We start from the raw sequence: 19,619 nt of genomic DNA, 5'->3' as shown, positions 1-19,619 counted from the left end.
ACATTTTTCCTATACATAGCAGTGGACACAGTACATAGGTCATCTTTAATTACTTTAACATCTAAAAAGTCTATATCCACCGCTGAGTATTTGTATGTGAATCTTAACAAATTATTAAGCTGATTCAAATAAACAAAACAATCATTCAATATCTGCTCTGTGCCTTGCCATAGCAAAAAAATATCATCCACAAAACGCTTGTACCATTTTATGCAATTACAATAAATACTGTTGGAAAGCACATGATGGATCTCCCAGTTAGCCAAAGATAAATTGGCATAGCTATTGGCACAGACTGTGTCCATAGCCATGCCAATTTTCTGTATGTAATAGTTATTCCCAAAAATAAAGACATTGTGTTCAAGGATAATCTCAAGCAATGTACATATAAGGTTCGCTTTGTTGGGCGTCACATTGTTCCTACACAATAGTTCCCTCACATTGTCTATACCCCATTCATTGGGGATAACAGTGAAGAGAGACTCTATATCTAAAGTGATGAAGAAACAAGGGCCCTTTATGACTTCTGTGTACTCTTTCAGCGCATTCAAGAAACTCTTAGTGTCTTTGAATATAGTATGACACTCATTTAAAACGATGTGTAGGTTTTTTCAATAAAAATGGAGAGATGCTCAGTTACCCAGCCTCTGCTTGAAACTACCGGTCTCATTGGAGGATTTAAAATGTTCTTATGTACCTTGGGAAGGCCATAGACTATAGGTACAACAGGATATTCAACTTTAAAGTACTCAAATAACTGTTCTGAGACAATACCAGTTATTAATAAATCAAATATTAAAAACTGTACTTTATCAATGACACCTTTCAACATTTGTGCAGATAGTGTAGCATATGTATTGGTGTCACCTAGATGATACAACATACACTCCATATATTTATCCTTGTAAATCACAACAATCCCGCCCCTTTTATCTACTGGTTCTATTTCAATACTAGTGATTTGTTTCAGTTCAGATAGGGCTTGTGTCTCTATGGCTGACAGATTAGTAAAGTTCTTATTATGTCTATCTGTTAGTTTTTCCTTTAGCTGTTTATCACAAATGTCAATAAACAAATCAATCGCAGACTTATTGGGTGGTATATAAGTACTAGTTTTTTTAAAAACAGTGGCATTATACTCAGAATTATTGAACAAAGTTCTTAAAGTAAGCAACCTGCCAAATAGGCGTAGCTCTTTGAGTACCTCTATCAAATCCGCTCTTTGTGCCGGCACAAACATTAGACCCTTATTTAAGACAGAAAGTTGCACATCAGTCAGTGTCATAGAGGAAATGTTATATACTAAACCTGTTTGCATCTCTTGCCGGCTCTCATTACTTCCTCTTTGCTGTGCGGACATCGTGTTCGTGGATTCTGCGGTCGATTCTTTGACCTGCCTCTTATTGGAAGAGGTACTTTTAATAAAAAATGTCCTGGTACAGAGCCTGTTGGCCCTGTGTCTTGCTCGTTCATACTAGGGAGTCTTGCGAGGAGCCAAAAAGGATTTCAGTCTGACTATGACTTCATTTACATCCTCTATGTCATGTCTGCTACCTTCAGTAGTTATATTTTTGTCAGTATGTATCCTCTGAGTCAAGGGAGCACCTGAAGTACTTGGTGCTAATAACACACCTTCAGTAGTGTTGTTCACCACCCTCGCATAGGTGAAAGACTCATTGTTGGTGTGACCTGCTACTGCCAAGTTACCAGAACTCTGCCCACTTCCTGTAGTATGCTGTAAACTGTAGTCCAATTCATTCTCTATTCCAAGAAAAAACTTTTCCTTCTTGGAAATCTTTTAAATCTTTTTCCTTTTAAATCTTTCCAAAGCCCAGGAATCAGCAACTCTGTAACTGGACTAAAGTAGTAAAGCAAGAAAAACAAGAAATATTTTTTTTTCTTTTTTTTTTTCTTTCACAAAACAGGCAGAAACAGGTACAGCAAACACTTATAAATGCTATGAATCAGCTACTACAGCTTACACAGAAGAAGTTGCTACAAATACAGTCAAATAGTAACAAACAAGGATTCCAAGTGCAATATTAAGTTAAATGCAGTAAAAACAGCTTCAATGTAACAGAAAGGCAGGCGAAATACAGTTGCTAGGTATTCAGATGTGGAAAGCAACAAAAAATATACTTAGTATCAAGAAAAGTCGCTTATTCAGCTCTCTGCAGCCTGGATTACTCTGCTGGCCCACGTGGAGTCTGTGCTGAGTAGGTACAAGCTGAAAGTTTTATACCAGGGGGCTGGAAAAAGCTAGAAACTGGCCCAAAACGACCAATAAACTACTAGTTACTGGCTGAAACCTCACAAAACTGGACAAAAGGCAGCTCAATGCTTCCCACTCCCACTGGTAAGCAAGGTAGCTTCCCTTCCCAAAAATAAGGCAAGGAAACAGTACACAGGAACTACAACCAAAGCCCAGGAATCAGCAACTCTGAAACTGGACTAAACTAGTAAAGCAGGAAAAACAAGAGATATTTTTTCTTTTTTTTCACAAAACAGGCAGAAACAGGTACAGCAAACACTTATAAATGCTATGAATCAGCTACTACAGCTTACACAGAAGAATTTGCTACAAATACAGTCAAATAGTAACAAACAAGGATTCCAAGTGCAATATTAAGTTAAATGCAGTAAAACAGCTTCATTGTAACAGTAAGGCAGGCCTATTCCAGTTCCTAGGTATTCAGATGTGCAAAGCAACAAAAATATACTTAGTATCAAGAAAAGTCACTTATTCAGCTCTCTGCAGCCTGGATTACTCTGCTGGCCCACGTGGAGTCTGTGCTGAGTAGGTACAAGCTGAAAGTTTTATACCAGGGGCTGGAAAAGCTAGAAACTGGCCCAAAACGACCAATAAACTACTAGTTACTGGCTGAAACCTCACAAAACTGGACAAAGGCAGCTCAATGCTTCCCACTCCCACTGGTAAGCAAGGTAGCTTCCCTTCCCCAAATAAGGCAAGGAAACAGTACACAGGAACTACAACCAAAGCCCAGGAATCAGCAACTCTGAAACTGGACTAAACTAGTAAAGCAGGAAAAACAAGAGATATTTTTTCTTTTTTTCTTTTTTCACAAAACAGGCAGAAACAGGTACAGCAAACACTTATAAATGCTATGAATCAGCTACTACAGCTTACACAGAAGAATTTGCTACAAATACAGTCAAATAGTAACAAACAAGGATTCCAAGTGCAATATTAAGTTAAATGCAGTAAAAACAGCTTCAATGTAACAGAAAGGCAGGCTAAATACAGTTGCTAGGTATTCAGATGTGGAAAGCAACAAAAAATATACTTAGTATCAAGAAAAGTCGCTTATTCAGCTCTCTGCAGCCTGGATTACTCTGCTGGCCCACGTGGAGTCTGTGCTGAGTAGGTACAAGCTGAAAGTTTTATACCAGGGGCTGGAAAAAGCTAGAAACTGGCCCAAAACGACCAATAAACTACTAGTTACTGGCTGAAACCTCACAAAACTGGACAAAAGGCAGCTCAATGCTTCCCACTCCCACTGGTAAGCAAGGTAGCTTCCCTTCCCCCAAATAAGGCAAGGAAACAGTACACAGGAGCTACAACCAAAGCCCAGGAATCAGCAACTCTGAAACTGGACTAAACTAGTAAAGCAGGAAAAACAAGAGATATTTTTTTCTTTTTTTTCTTTTGTTCTATTTTGTTCTATTGTTCTATTTGTTGTTCTATTTATTGTTGTGGCGAGGTTTAGCTCACTAGAGCGCGTGGCTCGCAGTGACTTGCATTTCTTTAGGTGGAGCATGTCCATCAATTCTGAGTTGGACATGGCTTTGTAAGTCAGGCAGAGATCACCTCTGAGTAAGCGATATGCCGCTGAGTACAGCCGGAGTTTTTTCAGTTGGGCTGCATAGGACATATGTTTGAGACCAGTAATCCTCTTGCTGAGGTACTTTTGTGGTCTTTTCAGCTGTTGGAAGTGTCTTGTGAGGTACATCCCAAATGGGGCATTGTAGTCTATGATGGGCCTAATGAGTGACGAGTAAATGGGCATTATAACCTCTTTATTTCTAGATGCGAACCCTTTAGTAATTAGATGGGCTACATAGAAGTATTTCCTAACTACTTTGGCAATATAATTGTCAAAGGAGAGATTACTATCTACCTGGGTCCCCAGATCTCTTATTATCTCTTCTGTATTAAGGGGGCTGCCACCTATGTGGTAATTCGTGGGTGTTTTGTTTTTCCCAAATGGGATGACTATGCATTTTTTGGCATTTAGCTTGAGGCCATGACTTTGACACCAGGTGTACATCTCAGTAAGGCCCTTTTGGAGGATGTCCGTGTCAGCTGGAGAGTCACTTATGGCTCCCAGTTTGCAGTCATCAGTGAACTTGGTTAGCCATAGTCCTCCTGTGTTTGCCTGTACTTCTGAGAAGTATATGCCAAACAGTAGGTGTCCCAGGACCAAGCCTTGTGGGACACCACGTTTGACTGGTTTAGAGTCGGACCTGCAGCCCGTTATTCTTACTGTGGGAGTTCTGTCTGTAAGCCAGCTGGCAACCCATCTCATGAAGCAAGGGTTTATGCTCAGGCTGGTGAGTTTTTCTGTAATACCCGAGTGGAGAATGGTGTTGAAAGCCTTGGCGAGGTCAAGGTAGGCTGTTTGAACCACCTTTCCCTCATCTATGGCCTTGGTGACTGTCACGAAGAAGTCAACCAGGTTTAGTAGGCATGATCTGCCCTTAATAAAGCCGAACTGGGTCGGGTCAAGTGTTTGGAGGTTCCCAATGTCTTTGTTGATGAGTTCCATGATGATGTGCTCAATAGCCTTGCAGACCAGGCTAGTCAGGATTATGGGGCGATAATTACCAGGTCAGTTGTGGCCCCTCCTTTGTGGAGAGGAATAACTGTTGCTGTGCATCATTCTATGGGCATGTAGCCTGTGGACAGGCTGAAGTTGAACAGTGTGTTTAGGTGGGGTTTAGTTCATTATGTAGTTCGTGCAAGACGCAGCCTAGGATACCATCTGGTCCCACTGATGCTGTGTTTTTGGCTTTTGAAAGGGCTGTTTTCACCTGTGCGTCTAATTTTTGGGACACTACACTTTTCCAGTATTGTTGTGGGCCCTTTTGGAGGCGAGAGTGGGGTGAAGTTTGCACTGAATCTATCTGCCAGGATGTTGGCAATATCAGTAGGTTCAGTATATTTTGTGCTATTTTGCGCTAGTTCAGTGTATATCTGAGAGTTGCCACTTAGATTCTTAACATAGCTAAAGAAGGCTTTGTGGTTATCTTTTGAATCCTTGGCTATTTTTCTTTTGAAGTTAGCCTTGGATGATTTCATGAGGGACCTCAGTTTCTTACTGATACTGATCAGGGATGTCTTTCCTTCTTGGGATTTGCTTTTTTCTGAACTAGTTTCCTCCTTCTATTGTATCGCCTGTTTATTGCAAGGGTCCACCAAACTGGTTTCCTTCTCTTAGAGGAGTAAGTCTTGGTTTTGCTAGGGATGGCATGATCCATGCTTCCTTGTAGGTCCTCATAGAGTGCATTTGTAAAGGTTTCTGCATCTTGGGCAGTGTTATCTTTAGCGTGGGGGCTGTGAAACTTACCACCTCTGTCTTAAGTAAGGTGAAGTTTGCTTTAGAAAAGTTTTTTACTCTGGTTTGCTTAGTTGGGGGAGGTGGTGGGGTGTGGACATCCAGAGTGATTAGTTTATGGTCTGATCTAACCAGTGACAGGTTGACTTCCGGTGTGGAACACCTGTCGCCCATGTTGGTGATGACCAGGTCCAATATGTTTTCACCTCTGGTAGGGGAGTTTACCAGCTGATTAGGTAAAAATGCACTGGTTCCACACGGCTGAATAAAAGTCACAAGGTAATTTATTCCAAGGAAAACAAGTAAGCGCTTTCACGGATATCATCCTCTTCATCAGACTAGAATAAGAAATGACATTACAAACCTGCTTATATACATTCAAATAAGCCAATCGAGTAGGCTGATAACTTAATTGCATTCTTAACCTCTAAAATGCTGTAACAAAGTAAAAAAACTGGCTCTTAATATACAGTGTTAATACATTAAAATAGTAGCAGCATAGATAAGAATTAAGCTAAAATTCAGTGTCACTATAGCAGCAAATTATTAATAAAAAATATGTAAATATATAATATAATAAATCATTCAATAAATTATTTAATAAATTAGTAGAATTGCTAAAAAAGTACATAAACTATCTGACCTCACAATGACAGAAATAATTCATTAATAAAAATAAATTTTTAAGAGCTCTAGCTTTGAGAAACAGCTTCAAAGAAACTTTACTAATCAGGCCAGGTGGTTTATCTGCCTGAAACCTTATCATCCATTTCTGTTCATTTTATTCAATTCTATTTACCAAATCACCTCCTCTGATAGTACTATGCATAACTTCTAACACCAAAAACTTAAAGTTACGTTTTGGTCCTTCTTTAGCTACATGCATAGCTAAAGCACTGGTTTCCTTGTCATTCTTAATATCTCTCAGGTGTTCCAATATCCTATCTTTAAATATTCTATTGATCTTACCTACATAAAACGCAGGACATGTGGTGCAGTAACAAAAATAGACTACATTTTTTGTTCGGCAATCAGCATAGAAAGCACTTTCAATCCTAAATCCTAGTGACAGATGCATAAATTGTCCACCTATATGTATATGAATACAAGCTAAACATCTCCTGCAGATATATGTGTCAGTTCTCTCTGGCAAAATCTGCAGAGGCATGGAATTAAATCTGTAGCATAGTTGCTTCTTAAGTGACCTATTGTTCCTAAATGCAAAGTTGGGTTGCTCTTCTATTACTCCTTTTAATTCCTGTACTGTGGAAATAATGTCCCAATTATTCCTAATAACATCACAGACTATGTGAATGTCACTCGCATAAGTCAAAGGCATCCTTATCTTACCCGTAGTATCATTACTGCTGTAATCATGGGACTGATTGTAGCAGGTGTATCTATGGCTACATCACCAGGGGAGTCATTCAAAAATAATAAGGTTTAAACCTCCCTTTCCTTTCACGCCAGGCTTCAGCAATCTGTGCGTCAGTCATACTATGATTGTAGCCTCTGTCTATAAATTCTTGTTTGAGGGTTAGTAGGGCCTCTGTCAGTCTACTGTCATCATTATGCAATCGCATAACACAAAAAATCTGTCCTCTAAGAACATTCAACTTAGTATGTTTAGGGTGCATGCTGCTATGATGAAGAATATTATTTTTTCTGACATTTTTCCGATACATAGCAGTGGACACAGTACATAGGTCATCTTTAATTACTTTAACATCTAAAAAGTCTATCTCCACAGCTGAGTATTTGTATGTGAATCTTAACAAATTATTAAGCTGATTCAAATAAACAAAACAATAATTCAATATCTGCTCTGTGCCTTGCCATAGCAAAAAAATATCCACAAAACGCTTGTACCATTTTATGCAATTACAATAAAAACTGTTGGAAAGCACATGATGGATCTCCCAGTTAGCCAAAGATAAATTGGCATAGCTATTGGCACAGACTGTGTCCATAGCCATGCCAATTTTCTGTATGTAATAGTTATTCCCAAAAATAAAGACATTGTGTTCAAGGATAATCTCAAGCAATGTACATATAAGGTTTGCTTTGCTGGGCGTCACATTGTTCCTACACAATAGTTCCCTCACATTGTCTATACCCCATTCATTGGGGATAACAGTGAAGAGAGACTCTATATCTAAAGTGACGAAGAAACAAGGGCCCTTTATGACTTCTGTGTACTCTTTCAACACATTCAAGAAACTCTTAGTGTCTTTGAATATAGTATGACACTCATTTAAAACGATGTGTAGGTTTTTTCAATAAAAATGGAGAGATGCTCGGTTACCCAGCCTCTGCTTGAAACTACCGGTCTCATTGGAGGATTTAAAATGTTCTTATGTACCTTGGGAAGGTCATAGACTATAGGTACAATAGGATATTCAACTTTAAAGTACTCAAATAACTGTTCTGAGACAATACCAGTTATTAATAAATCAAATATTAAAAACTGTACTTTATCAATGACACCTTTCAACGTTTGTGCAGATAGTGTAGCATATGTTTTGGTGTCACCTAGATGATACAATATACACTCCATATATTTATCCTTGTAAATCACAACAATCCCGCCCCTTTTATCTACTGGTTGTATTTCAATACTAGTGATTTGTTTCAGTTCAGATAGGGCTTGTGTCTCTATGGCTGACAGATTAGTAAAGTTCTTATTAGGTCTATCTATTAGTTTTTCCTTTAGCTGTTTATCACAAATGTCAATAAACAAATCAATCGCAGACTTATTGGGTGGTATATAAGTACTGGGTTTTTTAAAAACAGTGGCATTATACTCAGAATTATTGAACAAAGTTCTTAAAGTAAGCGACCTGCCAAATAGGCGTAGGTCTTTGAGTACCTCTATCAAATCCACTCTTTGTGCCGGCACAAACATTAGACCCTTATTTAAGACAGAAAGTTGCACATCAGTCAGTGTCATAGAGGAAATGTTATATACTAAACCTGTTTGCATCTCTTGCCGGCTCTCATTACTTCCTCTTTGCTGTGCGGACATCGTGTTCCTGGATTCTGCGGTCGATTCTTTGACCTGCCTCTTATTGGAAGAGGTACTTTTAATAAAAAATGTCCTGGTACAGAGCCTGTTGGCCCTGTGTCTTGCTCGTTCATACTAGGGGGTCTTGCGAGGAGCCAAAAAGGATTTCAGTCTGACTATGACTTCATTTACATCCTCTATGTCATGTCTGCTACCTTCAGTAGCTATATTTTTGTCAGTATGTATCCTCTGAGTCAAGGGAGCACCTGAAGTACTTGGTGCTAATAACACACCTTCAGTAGTGTTGTTCACCACCCTCGCATAGGTGGAAGACTCATTGTTGGTGTGACCTGCTACTGCCAAGTTACCAGAACTCCATCCACTTCCTGTAGTACGCTGTAAACTGTAGTCCAATCCATTCCTCTCTCTATTCCAAGAAAAAACATTTCCTTCTTGGAAATCTTTTAAATCTCTCTGTATCTTTCTGCCTTTGATGGCAGAAAGTCTCTTATCATACCCCATAATGTCAGTGAGAGTATCCATTCTAATACCTATTATTTCGTTAGGGTATCTACTAAATATAGCAGATTGTAAATCAATGGTTTCTTGTGATAGTTTATTTTCTTCAGGTTGAAAAAACTCTATTAGAAGCCTCATATATTTTGCACTACAGTCAAGGTTGAGTAGTTGCCAACGCCTAAGCAATTTGGGGTAAATTGATTCATAACTGGGCATTGTGAGGACCCTAAGCCTTCTTGGTGCTATATTCAAGTTGAGAGAAGCCTCCATATGGAAGTGCTGCCATTGCAGCCGCTTGAACTTGTACAGCTTATTTTCAAGTTCACAATATTCTAAGTTAAAGGCTTCAGATAAATTAGAATCATTTGAAAGCAATATGCATTGTGGTTGACTAGTTCCACTGAGCAAAGGATTAGTTTGTGTACTAAGAAGTGAGCACAAAACTATCACTGGTCTTGTTGTTAGATGGCATCTCCATAAAAGGTTCTGCAACAACACAATTGTTTGCTGATTATTCTGCCATGTTCAGTTTAGAGTAGAAAACAAGTTTACCAGCTGATGCAGGGTGTCTGAGTTGATGAATTCCAGGAAGCGCTGGGCCTGGGAATTTGTACTCGTGTAGTTTTCCCAGTGAATGGTAGGGTAATTGAAATCATCCAATATCAGGGTGTTTGGTAGAACCTTCATGTTTTCCAATGTCTCCAGAAAGGTGGAGTGGTGGTCCTGGGTCATGATGGGTGGTCTGTAGCAGGCCACAATTTGCATTGCAGATTTGCCTGATGTTAGTTGCACATGGATGATCTCAGAGGTATCATGCTGCACCAGTAACCTGGAGGTGTAGGTATCTTTGATAAATATAGATACACCACCTTCTTTTGTGTTTCTGTCCATGTTCTGTGGCCGAAACGTGTGGTATGAGTTGTAGCCCAGCAGTGCTGGGGTGCTCTCTGGAGCCTTGAACCAGGTTTCAGTTACTGCACAGATGTCAACATTCTCCATACTGAGAAGTGCTTCAAGCGCATGCATTTTGAGATTTAAACTCCTGGTGTTGAGTAGCATAACCCTCAGTATTTTGTTAATTGTGCTGTTTATGGAGGTGGGTTTGACTTTTGAGTTTGCCTAAGAAAGGCACTATGGGGGCAGCAAGAGCCCTGGCCAGTATTCGAAAGCCTAGGGGTGACAGGTGCAAGCTGTCTCTTGTGAAGCAACGCGGCTTGCTGAGCATGTCGTCCCAGGCTGACAGACACTGGATCCCCTTTGAATGACACCAGATGCTTAGCCAATTGTTGAAATTGATCATTTTTTCTTTATACTGAGGTATCATTCTTGGTGAGGGCAGGATGCTACTCAGGGTCAGGGTCATACCAGCCTGGGCTACATGATCAGAGAGCTCTTCCATGTCTCTTTTCATGTAGTCCAGGGAGGTACGTCTCAGGTCATTCACACCAACATGAACAATGACAGAGTCATATTTGTACTTGTTCTGGAGTGACCTGAGTACTTGTGTTATGTGGTGGATTCTGGCTTTTGACAGGCAGCTAACAGTAGCCTTCTGCTTGTCCAGCCTAGTGAGTGGGACGTCAGTGTGCCTGACTATAGAGTCACCTATTACTAGTGTGTTAGGTATGTTATTTCACCTTAAGGGCTGTGATTGTGCGGCATACTGATTTTGTGTTTTATGTGTTGTCTGGTTTGTGATAGGAAGTGCAGGTTGTTTGGGTGTCTGCTTTGGAGGTCTCTGATGCTTTTGCAGGTTTTTATTTAGAGCCTCCAAGTATGATTTTGTGTATTTATGTGTATTTTTTGCCAGTGCTGTTTTAGTAGGGCTGTGTGCGGCTGGAGTTGTGGTGCAAGTGTTAACCTTCACCTCTTGACTGTTTGTTCCAGTCTTGGGTGTAGACAGCTTAGCTTCCAGTTTGGCTGTATAATTGCATCTCTCACATAGGTTAGTGTTTTGTGGTAGGAGGAGAGGGTTGTCTGTGTACATGAGGCAGTTGTAACATTGCCTCAGGATACCCAGATTCACCAGCTGGACTGCAGAGTGCACCTGAAGTTGCCCTTTGGTCATGCTTGAATAATAGGGTGAGCTGCTTAGTCACTTGGTTGGTGAGGGGTGAATAAAGAGCCTTGCTCTGCTGGGCAATCAGTGTCAGGGTATATTAGTGCTTGCTATTAGGCCTGAGCAAGTGCTGGGCTGTAAGATGCTTTTTGAGTGCTTAGCTTGAGAGTTAGACTAGTTTCAAGGGAAAAACTGAAGAGGCGACTTAGTGGAGCAGGGAATAATTTAACCGTAGCTAACCGGCTTGTGGTGTGCAAAACCATGTGAATGCAGTTTTTATAGTAGGGAAATGAAAGAGATAGAAATTAGCCCAAAATGGCCAATAAACTACTAACTTCTGGGATGGTACCACTCCTCCAGGGACAGATAGGTTGCTCTAAGCTCCCCTGTCTCACAGGTGAACAGAGAAACTTCCTTCTATCCAAGTAAGGTATGGGCAACTCAGAAACTAGTATCACAGCCCTGAATTCAGCACTAGCCTGAAAACTGGACTATACTAGCTTAGAAAGGTGGGAAACAAGGATTTTTTTTATTTTTATTTATTTATTTATTTTAAAAGATAAGGCAAAAACAGTAAAGAAAATACACTTAAAACAGCTTTAAACAACTACAAACGATCAGAAAAGGCTATTGCACTTTAGTGTGTAGCCTACAACATAGGTTCATCGGTTCATAGGTTGATACTAGGCTATATGCCCTAGGGCATTTATCAGCCTAGCCAGAGTGTGTTTGGCTTTCGCCACCCCTTAAAAATGGGTTTTACTGTGCTCTTTTAGGTTAGTTTACTGTGCCTCTGTCTAGTAGTGACACAGAAGTGATCCCCGGGGTGAATCTACGATCTCCCATCCACTCGTCAAGATTTCTCTTGAAGAGAGTCAGTGAGGGGCTCTGCCTGATATGGACTGGGATTCTATTCCAGAGTGCTGGGAGCCTCTGGGTCACAAATCTGTCTCTCCATCATGTCCTATTAATTTCTGTGTTGAGATTCAAGTCCCTTGAGCGCGTAGCTCTAGTGGATTTGGATTTTTTGAGGTGGAGCATGTCCATTAATTCTGGGTTGGACATGGCTTTATACGTTAGGCACAGATCGCCTCTAAGCAGGCGGTATGCAACTGAGTAGAGCTGGAGTTTCTTTAACCTGGCAGTATAAGTCATCTGTTTGAGACCCTTGATCCTCTTGGTGAGATTCTTTTGTGGTCTTTCCAGTTGCTGCAGGTGTCGGGTAAGGTACATCCCAAATGGGGCATTGTATTCAATTATGGGCCTGATGAGGGAAGAGTAAAGGGGCACAATGACCTCCCTTGATCTAGATGTGAACCCTTTCATGATAAGGTGGGCTATATAGAAGGTCTTTCTAACCACTTTGGCAACATGGTTGTCAAAGGAGAGATTACTATCAACTTGGGTTCCCAGGTCCCTAATTACTTCCTCTGTACTTAATGGATTACCGCCTATGTGGTAGTTTGTGGGCACTTTGTTTTTCCCAAAGGGGATGACTATACACTTCTTGGCATTTAGTTTTAGGCCATGGCTTTGGCACCAGTTGTCCGTCTCTGTGAGACCCTTTTGGAGGATGCCTGTGTCGGCTGAAGAGTCGATTATGGCACCCAGTTTGCAGTCATCTGTGAACTCGGTCAGCCATAGTCCTCACGTGTTAGCCTGTACCTCTGAAAAATATATATCGAACAAGAGCGGTCCCAGAACTGAGCCCTGTGGGACGCCACTTGTAACAGGTTTAGAGTCTGACATGGCTCCCGCAAGTCTGACCATGTGGGTTCTGTCCTTGAGCCAGTTTCCAACCCATCTTATGACATAGGGGTTTATATTTAGACTGGAGAGCTTATCTATGATGCCTGAGTGGGGTATGGTGTCAAAGGGTTTTGTGAGGTCCAGGTAGGCTGTGTGGACTACCTTCCCTTCATCTATGGCCTTGGTGACTGTTTCAAAGAAGTCTACCAGGTTCAAGAGGCAGGATCTGCCTTTAACAAAGCCAAATTGTGTAGGACCTAGTGTCTGTAATTCCCCAATGTCTTTGTTTATGAGTTCCATGATGATCCGCTCCATAGCTTTGCAGACCATTGTCAGGCTTATGGGGCGATAGTTTCCAGGGTCCATTGAGGCTCCACCTTTGTGGAGTGGGACCACTGTTGCTGTACGCCACTCCTTGGGTACATATCCTGTAGTAAGGCTGAGATTGAACAGTAACCTAATATGAGGTTTTAGCTCTTCTTGGAGCTCCTGTAGGATGCAGCCCGGGACACCGTCTGGTCCCATTGATGCTGTGTTTTTTGCTTTGGAGAGGGCAGCTCCCACCTGAGCATCTGAGATGACAGGGAGACAACTCTCTGCTGGGATAGATATTTGCTCTTTTGGGGGGAAAGGAGGGAGTTTGCACTGAACCTATCTGCCAGGATGTTGGCAATGTCTGTGGGTTCAGTGTATTTTTTGTCATTTTGGACTAACTCTGAACATATCTGGGAGTTGCCACCTAGGTTTCTAACATAACTAAAGAAGACTTTGTGGTTATCTTTAGTGTCTTGTGCAATTTTTCTCTCGAAGCTGGCTTTGGAAGATTTTATGAGGGACCGTAGTTTTTTGCTAATACTGATCAGAGATGCTTTCTTATTGAGGGATTTTGCTCTATCCTGCAGTAGCTTCCTCCTTTTGTTGTATAGCTTATTTATGGCAGTGGTCCACCAGAGAGGATGCCTGCCTTTGGAGGTTTGGGTCTTGGTTTTATTTGGGATTGCATGATCCATGCATTCCTGAAGATGTCCATAGAATGCATTTATAAAGGATTCTGCAGTCTGGGACGTAGTTTCCACTGGCCCGGGGGCTTTGAGTGAATTCACCTCGGTTTTGAGAAGAGTGAAATTAGCCTTGGAGAAGTTTTTTACTGTGGTTTTCTGGGGTGGTGGTGGGGTCGGGATGTGGATGTCCAGCAAGATTAATTTGTGATCTGATCTTACCAATGAGGGGTGTACCTCTGGTGCAGAGCATAGAGTCCCCATGTTTGTGATGATCAGGTCCAGTATGTTTTCCCCTCTTGTAGGCATGGTGACCAGTTGTTCCATAGCATTTGAGTTTATAAATTCTAGGAACCTCTGGGCTAGGCTGTTGGGGCTTGAGTAGTGCTCCCAGTCTATGTTTGGGTAGTTGAAGTCACCCAATATAAAGGTATTTGGAGAGACCTTCATATTCTCCAATGTTCTCAGGAAAGCCATGTGAGGTTCCAGAGTTTGCGATGGTGGTCTGAAGCAGGCTACAAACTGAAAGGCAGTTTTTCCCACTGTTAGTTGCACATGGATGGTTTCCGATGCTTCGTGCAGTGCCACTAACCTGGAGGTGTGGGCATCCTTGATGAATATGGATACTCCTCCTCCTTTTGTGGTTCGGTCTGAGTTTTGGGGCCGAAAAGCATGGTATGAGGTATAACCTGGTAGTGCTGGGGAACTCTTGGGAGCCTTGAACCAGGTTTCTGTTACTGCACAGACATCGATATTCTCCATGCTGAGGAGAGCTTCGAGTGCTTGCATTTTGAGGTTTAGACTTCTGGCATTGAGTAGCATTGCCCTTATTTTATTTTTCCTTGTGTTGTCTATGGAGGTGGGTTTGTCTTTTGAGCCTTGCCTAAAAAAGGCACTATGGGGGTGGCAAGAGCCTTTGCCAGTATCCGAAAGCCGAGAGGTGACAGGTGCAAGCCGTCCCTAGCTTAGCAACGTGGCTTGTCGAGCATGTCATCCCAGGCTGACAGACACTGGATTCCCTTTGAATGACACCAGAACTTTAGCCAATTGTTAAACATTTGGATACTATGGGCTACGTTGAAAAAATTTGATCATCAAATTATTTAAACAAAAAACAACTTTTTAAAAGTGCAGGCAGTCAAATAAGTACAATATGTGAAAAAAACAAGCTTTAAAAAACAACAAATGTTGGAAAATCTGTGTTTAGGCGGAAAACAGTTAAGTACAGCAAGAAAGTACAGAAAACTGATACTTAATCACTCCAAAGTCTCTCTCCTAAGCTGCAAGGCTTGTATCAGTTTAAGGCTTTCTAGTGCTACCAACAGGTTAGTTACAGGAATGATGGGAAACAAGCGCAAATGTGGTCTTTTAAACCAGAAAGTTGAAAGAGACGGACAAACTGTTCAAATGGTCAATAAACTGCAATTTCTGGGCCAAGAACCTCTCCTCTCATGGTAGACAGGCTACCTAGTGCTTTCCACTCCCACTGATAAGCTAGAAGGCTTTCCTCCAACACAGAAAGGCTTGCGGGGCTCAGAAGCTTACCAACAGTCCTGGATACAGGAACTCTGTATCTGGACTAGGCTAGTTACAGGAAAGGTGAGAAACAAGCACAAGTGCGGCTTTTAAACCAGAACATTGAAAGAGATGGAAAAAAAAAACTGCCCAAACGGCCAATAACTACAATTTCTGGGCCAGGAACCACTCCTCTTGTGGTAGATAGGCTACCTAATGCTTACCACTCCCACTGATAAGCTAGAAGGCTTCCCTCCAACACAAAAAGGCTTGGGCGGCTCAGAAGCTTACAAAGAGTCATGGTATACAGCAAATCTGTACCTGGACTAGACTAGTTACAGGAAAGGCATAGAACAAGTACAAACATAGGCTTTTAAGCTAGCAAGTTGAAAGAGATGGAAAACTGCCCTTAAAACCCAGCTGCCTCATGGTTTTGGTGTGTTTTCAGGCTTGCTAGTTGTTGCTGAAGCACCTACCAAGGGGAGAAAATGCTGAGAGAAGAAAAGGAGCCACTTTTGTGATTTTAAGTATTTTCTTCTGATTTTTTGTTAAGTTTTACTGCTTTGCTGCCTACTTTTTGCCATTTTCCGGCTTTCTAAAGTTTATATCTGTAACAGTAACAGTACTTGGAACACATCTAGAGCCTGTTTACTGCATTTCCTGTGTTGCACTTAATTTAAAATGTTTTTTTCTCTAAAAACTGCATTTTACCTAATTTTTGGCCTAGCACTCAAGTGTGGGGTCATTTATTGCACTGTTGTGATTATTTTGCTGCTTGTGTATCTCTGCTACCTTTAAACTACAACAAAAAGAAAAAAAAATCTTGCTTTTTTCCCACTTTCTGAAAGTTAAGAAAGTTCAGTTACAGATTTGCTGTTCTGAACTGCTTGGAAGTTTCTAGAAGGCCAGTGCTTGCTTGGGCTAAAGGGAAGTCTCTGTGTTCACCAGTGGGAGTGGTTAACACTGAACAGCCTGCCTGTCCCTTGAGGAGTAGTTACCATCTAGAAGCTGTAGTTTTATTAGCCATTTTGGTTCAATTCTAAACTCCTTGATCTCTCTCTCTCTCTTAAAACCCTACAACTCTCTTTTTGCGTGGTTTTGCACACTGAGCAGCGTCGGGCAGTGCCGCCTAAACAGGTTTAATCTATTCCAGGCTCCACAAAGTCTGCTCTTCACTTTTTCCCTTAGAACTGTTCAAACTCTCAAAGTAATCACTCTATTCTCTTTCTAAAGCCCTGCACTTGCTCAGCTCTTATAAGGAACCACTAACTAACTAAAGCACTACACCCTCCTTGACTTCTCATAAGTATTAGGCTCCCGATTGGTCCTTCCTGACCAAGTGAAAAATCAGTTCCCTTCCCTAATCTGATTAGTAAAAAAACAGTTCCCTATACTAATCTGGTATGTCCAAGGGTCAGTTTCAAGGTTACTCTCCAGTCCAGCTGGTGAATCTGGGAATTTTGAGGCAATGTTACAATTGCCTTATGTACACAGACAACCCTGTCCTCCTTCCAACAAACTCTAATACATGTGAGAGATGCAGTTACACAGCCAAACTGGAGGCAGAGCTCTCTCAACCCAAGACTGGCACAGTCAGTCAGGAGGAAAAGGTAACCACCTGCACACAAATCCAGTCTCACACAGACCTATTGCATCTGCATACCCAACACATAAACACACAAAAACATATTTGGAGGCTCTAAATAAAAATCTGCCTAAACAGCAAAGACCTCCTAAGCAGATATCCAAGCAACAGCCACCCCTCAACAATACCCACAAATCACATATCTCACAGAATCAGTGTGCCTCACAGTCACAGCCCTTAAGGCCAAACAACACACTAAATACACTTGTTATAGGGGACTCTATTGTCTGGCACACTGACGTCCCGCTCACCAGACTGAACAAGGAGAAGGCCACTGTAATCTGCCTGTTGGGTGCCAGGATCCACCACATAACGCAAGCACTCAGGTCACTCCAAAGCAAGTACAAGTATGACTCCATCATTGTCCATGCTGGTGTGAATGACCTGAGACGTACCTCCCTGGACTACATGAAAAGAGACATAGAGGAGCTCTCTGATCATGTAGCCCAGGCTGGTATGACCCTGACCTTCAGTAGCATATTGCCCTCACCAAGAATGATGCCACAGTATAAAGACAAAATGATCAGTTTCAACAATTGGCTAAAGTATTGGTGTCATTCAAAGGGGATCCAGTGTCTGTCAGCCTGGGATGACATGCTCGACAAGCCACGTTGCTTCACTAGGGACGGCTTGCACCTGTCACCCTTAGGCTTTCGTACACTGACCAGGGCTCTTGCCACCCCCATAGTGCCTTTTTTAGGCAAGGCTCAAAGGACAAACCCACCTCCATAGACAACCCAAGGATAAAAAAACTAAAGGTAATGCTACTCAATGCCAGAAGTCTATACCTCAAGATGCACGCACTCGAGACTCTCCTCATTATGGAGAAAATCGATGTCTGTGCAGTAACAGAAATCTGGTTCAAGGCTCCTGAGAGCACCTCAGCACTACCAGGTTATAACTCATACCATGCGTTTCAGCTCCAAAACTTGGACCGAAGCACAAAAGGAGGGGGAGTATCTATACTCATCAAAGATACCTACACCTCCAGGTTAGTGGCACTACACAAAGCATCGGAAACCATCCATGTGCAACTAACAGCGGGCAAAACTGCCTTTCAGTTTGTAGCCAGCTACAGAACACCCTCCCTATTACAGGAACCCCACTTGGCATTCCTGAGAACACTGGAGAATATGAAGGTCTCTCCAAACACTATGTTATTGGGTGACTTCAACTACCCAAACATTGACTGGGAAAACTACTCAAGCCCAAACACCCTCGCCCAATGGTTCCTTGAATTTATAAACTCTAATGCAATGGAACAACTGGTCATCACTCCCACAAGAGGGAACAACATATTGAACCTGGTCATCACCAACATGGGGACTCTATGTTTCACACCAGAGGTAAACCCCTCATTGGTAAGATCAGACCATAAAGAAATTTCCCTGGACATCCATATCCCTTCCCCACCCCCAGCCAAGGAAATCACTGTAAAGAATTTCTCAAAAGCCAACTTTGCACTTCTCAAGACTGAGGTGGGATCCTTCAAAGCCCCTGGGCCAGAGGATAATACAACCCAATCCGCAGAATCCTTTACAAATGCATTCTATGAGCACCTGCAGGAATGCATGGATTGTGCTATCCCAAATAAAACCAAGACTCACTCCTCCAAAAACAGGAGACCGGTCTGGTAGACCCCGGCCATAAATAAGCTATACAACAAAAGGAGGAAGCTACTACATGACAGAGCAAAATCCCAAAAAGGGAAGGCATCTCTGATCAGTATTAGCAAGAAACTTTGATCCCTCATAAAATCATCAAAGGCCAGTTTCGAAAGAAAAATTGCCCTAGACACTAAAGATAATCACAAGGCCTTCTTTAGTTATGTCAGGAACATGGGTGGAAACTCCCAGATATTCTCTGAATTGTTGCATAACAGTACAAAATATACCAAACCTATAGACATAGCCAACATCCTGGCAGACAGATTCAGCGCAAACTTCTCCCCCCCTTCCTCCCCAAAGGAGCAAATGCCTATCCCAACTGAATGTAACCTCCCTGATATCACAGTTGCACATGTGAAAGCTGCCCTCTCCAAAGCAAAAAACACAGCATCTATGGGACCGGACAGTGTCCCAGGCTGTGTCTTATACGAGCTCCAAGAAGAACTGAACCCTCACATTAAGTCACTGTTCAAACTTAGCCTTACTACAGGATATGTACCCAAAGAATGGCGTACAGCTACAGTGGTCCCACTCCACAAAGGTGGTGCCACAACGGACCCCGGAAACTATCGCCCCCATAAGCCTGACTAGTCTGGTCTGTAAAGCTATGGAGCGTATTATCATGGAACTCATAAACAAAGACATTGGGAGCCACCAGACACTGGACCCTACCCAATTCGACTTTGTTAAGGGCAGATCTTGCCTCTTAAACCTAGTTGATTTCTTTGAAACAGTTACCAAAGCCATAGATGAGGGCAAGGTAGTCCACACAGCCTACCTGGACCTCGCAAAAGCCTTCGACGCAATACCCCACTCGGGCATCATAAATAAGCTTACCAGCTTAAATATCAACCCCTATATCACAAGATGGGTTGCAAACTGGCTCA

Source organism: Protopterus annectens, chromosome 2.part1 (genome assembly GCF_019279795.1).
Source record: "Protopterus annectens isolate FY-2018-M chromosome 2.part1, PAN1.0, whole genome shotgun sequence".
NCBI classification, from domain to species: domain Eukaryota; kingdom Metazoa; phylum Chordata; order Ceratodontiformes; family Protopteridae; genus Protopterus; species Protopterus annectens.
This window is presented reverse-complemented; position numbering follows the sequence as displayed.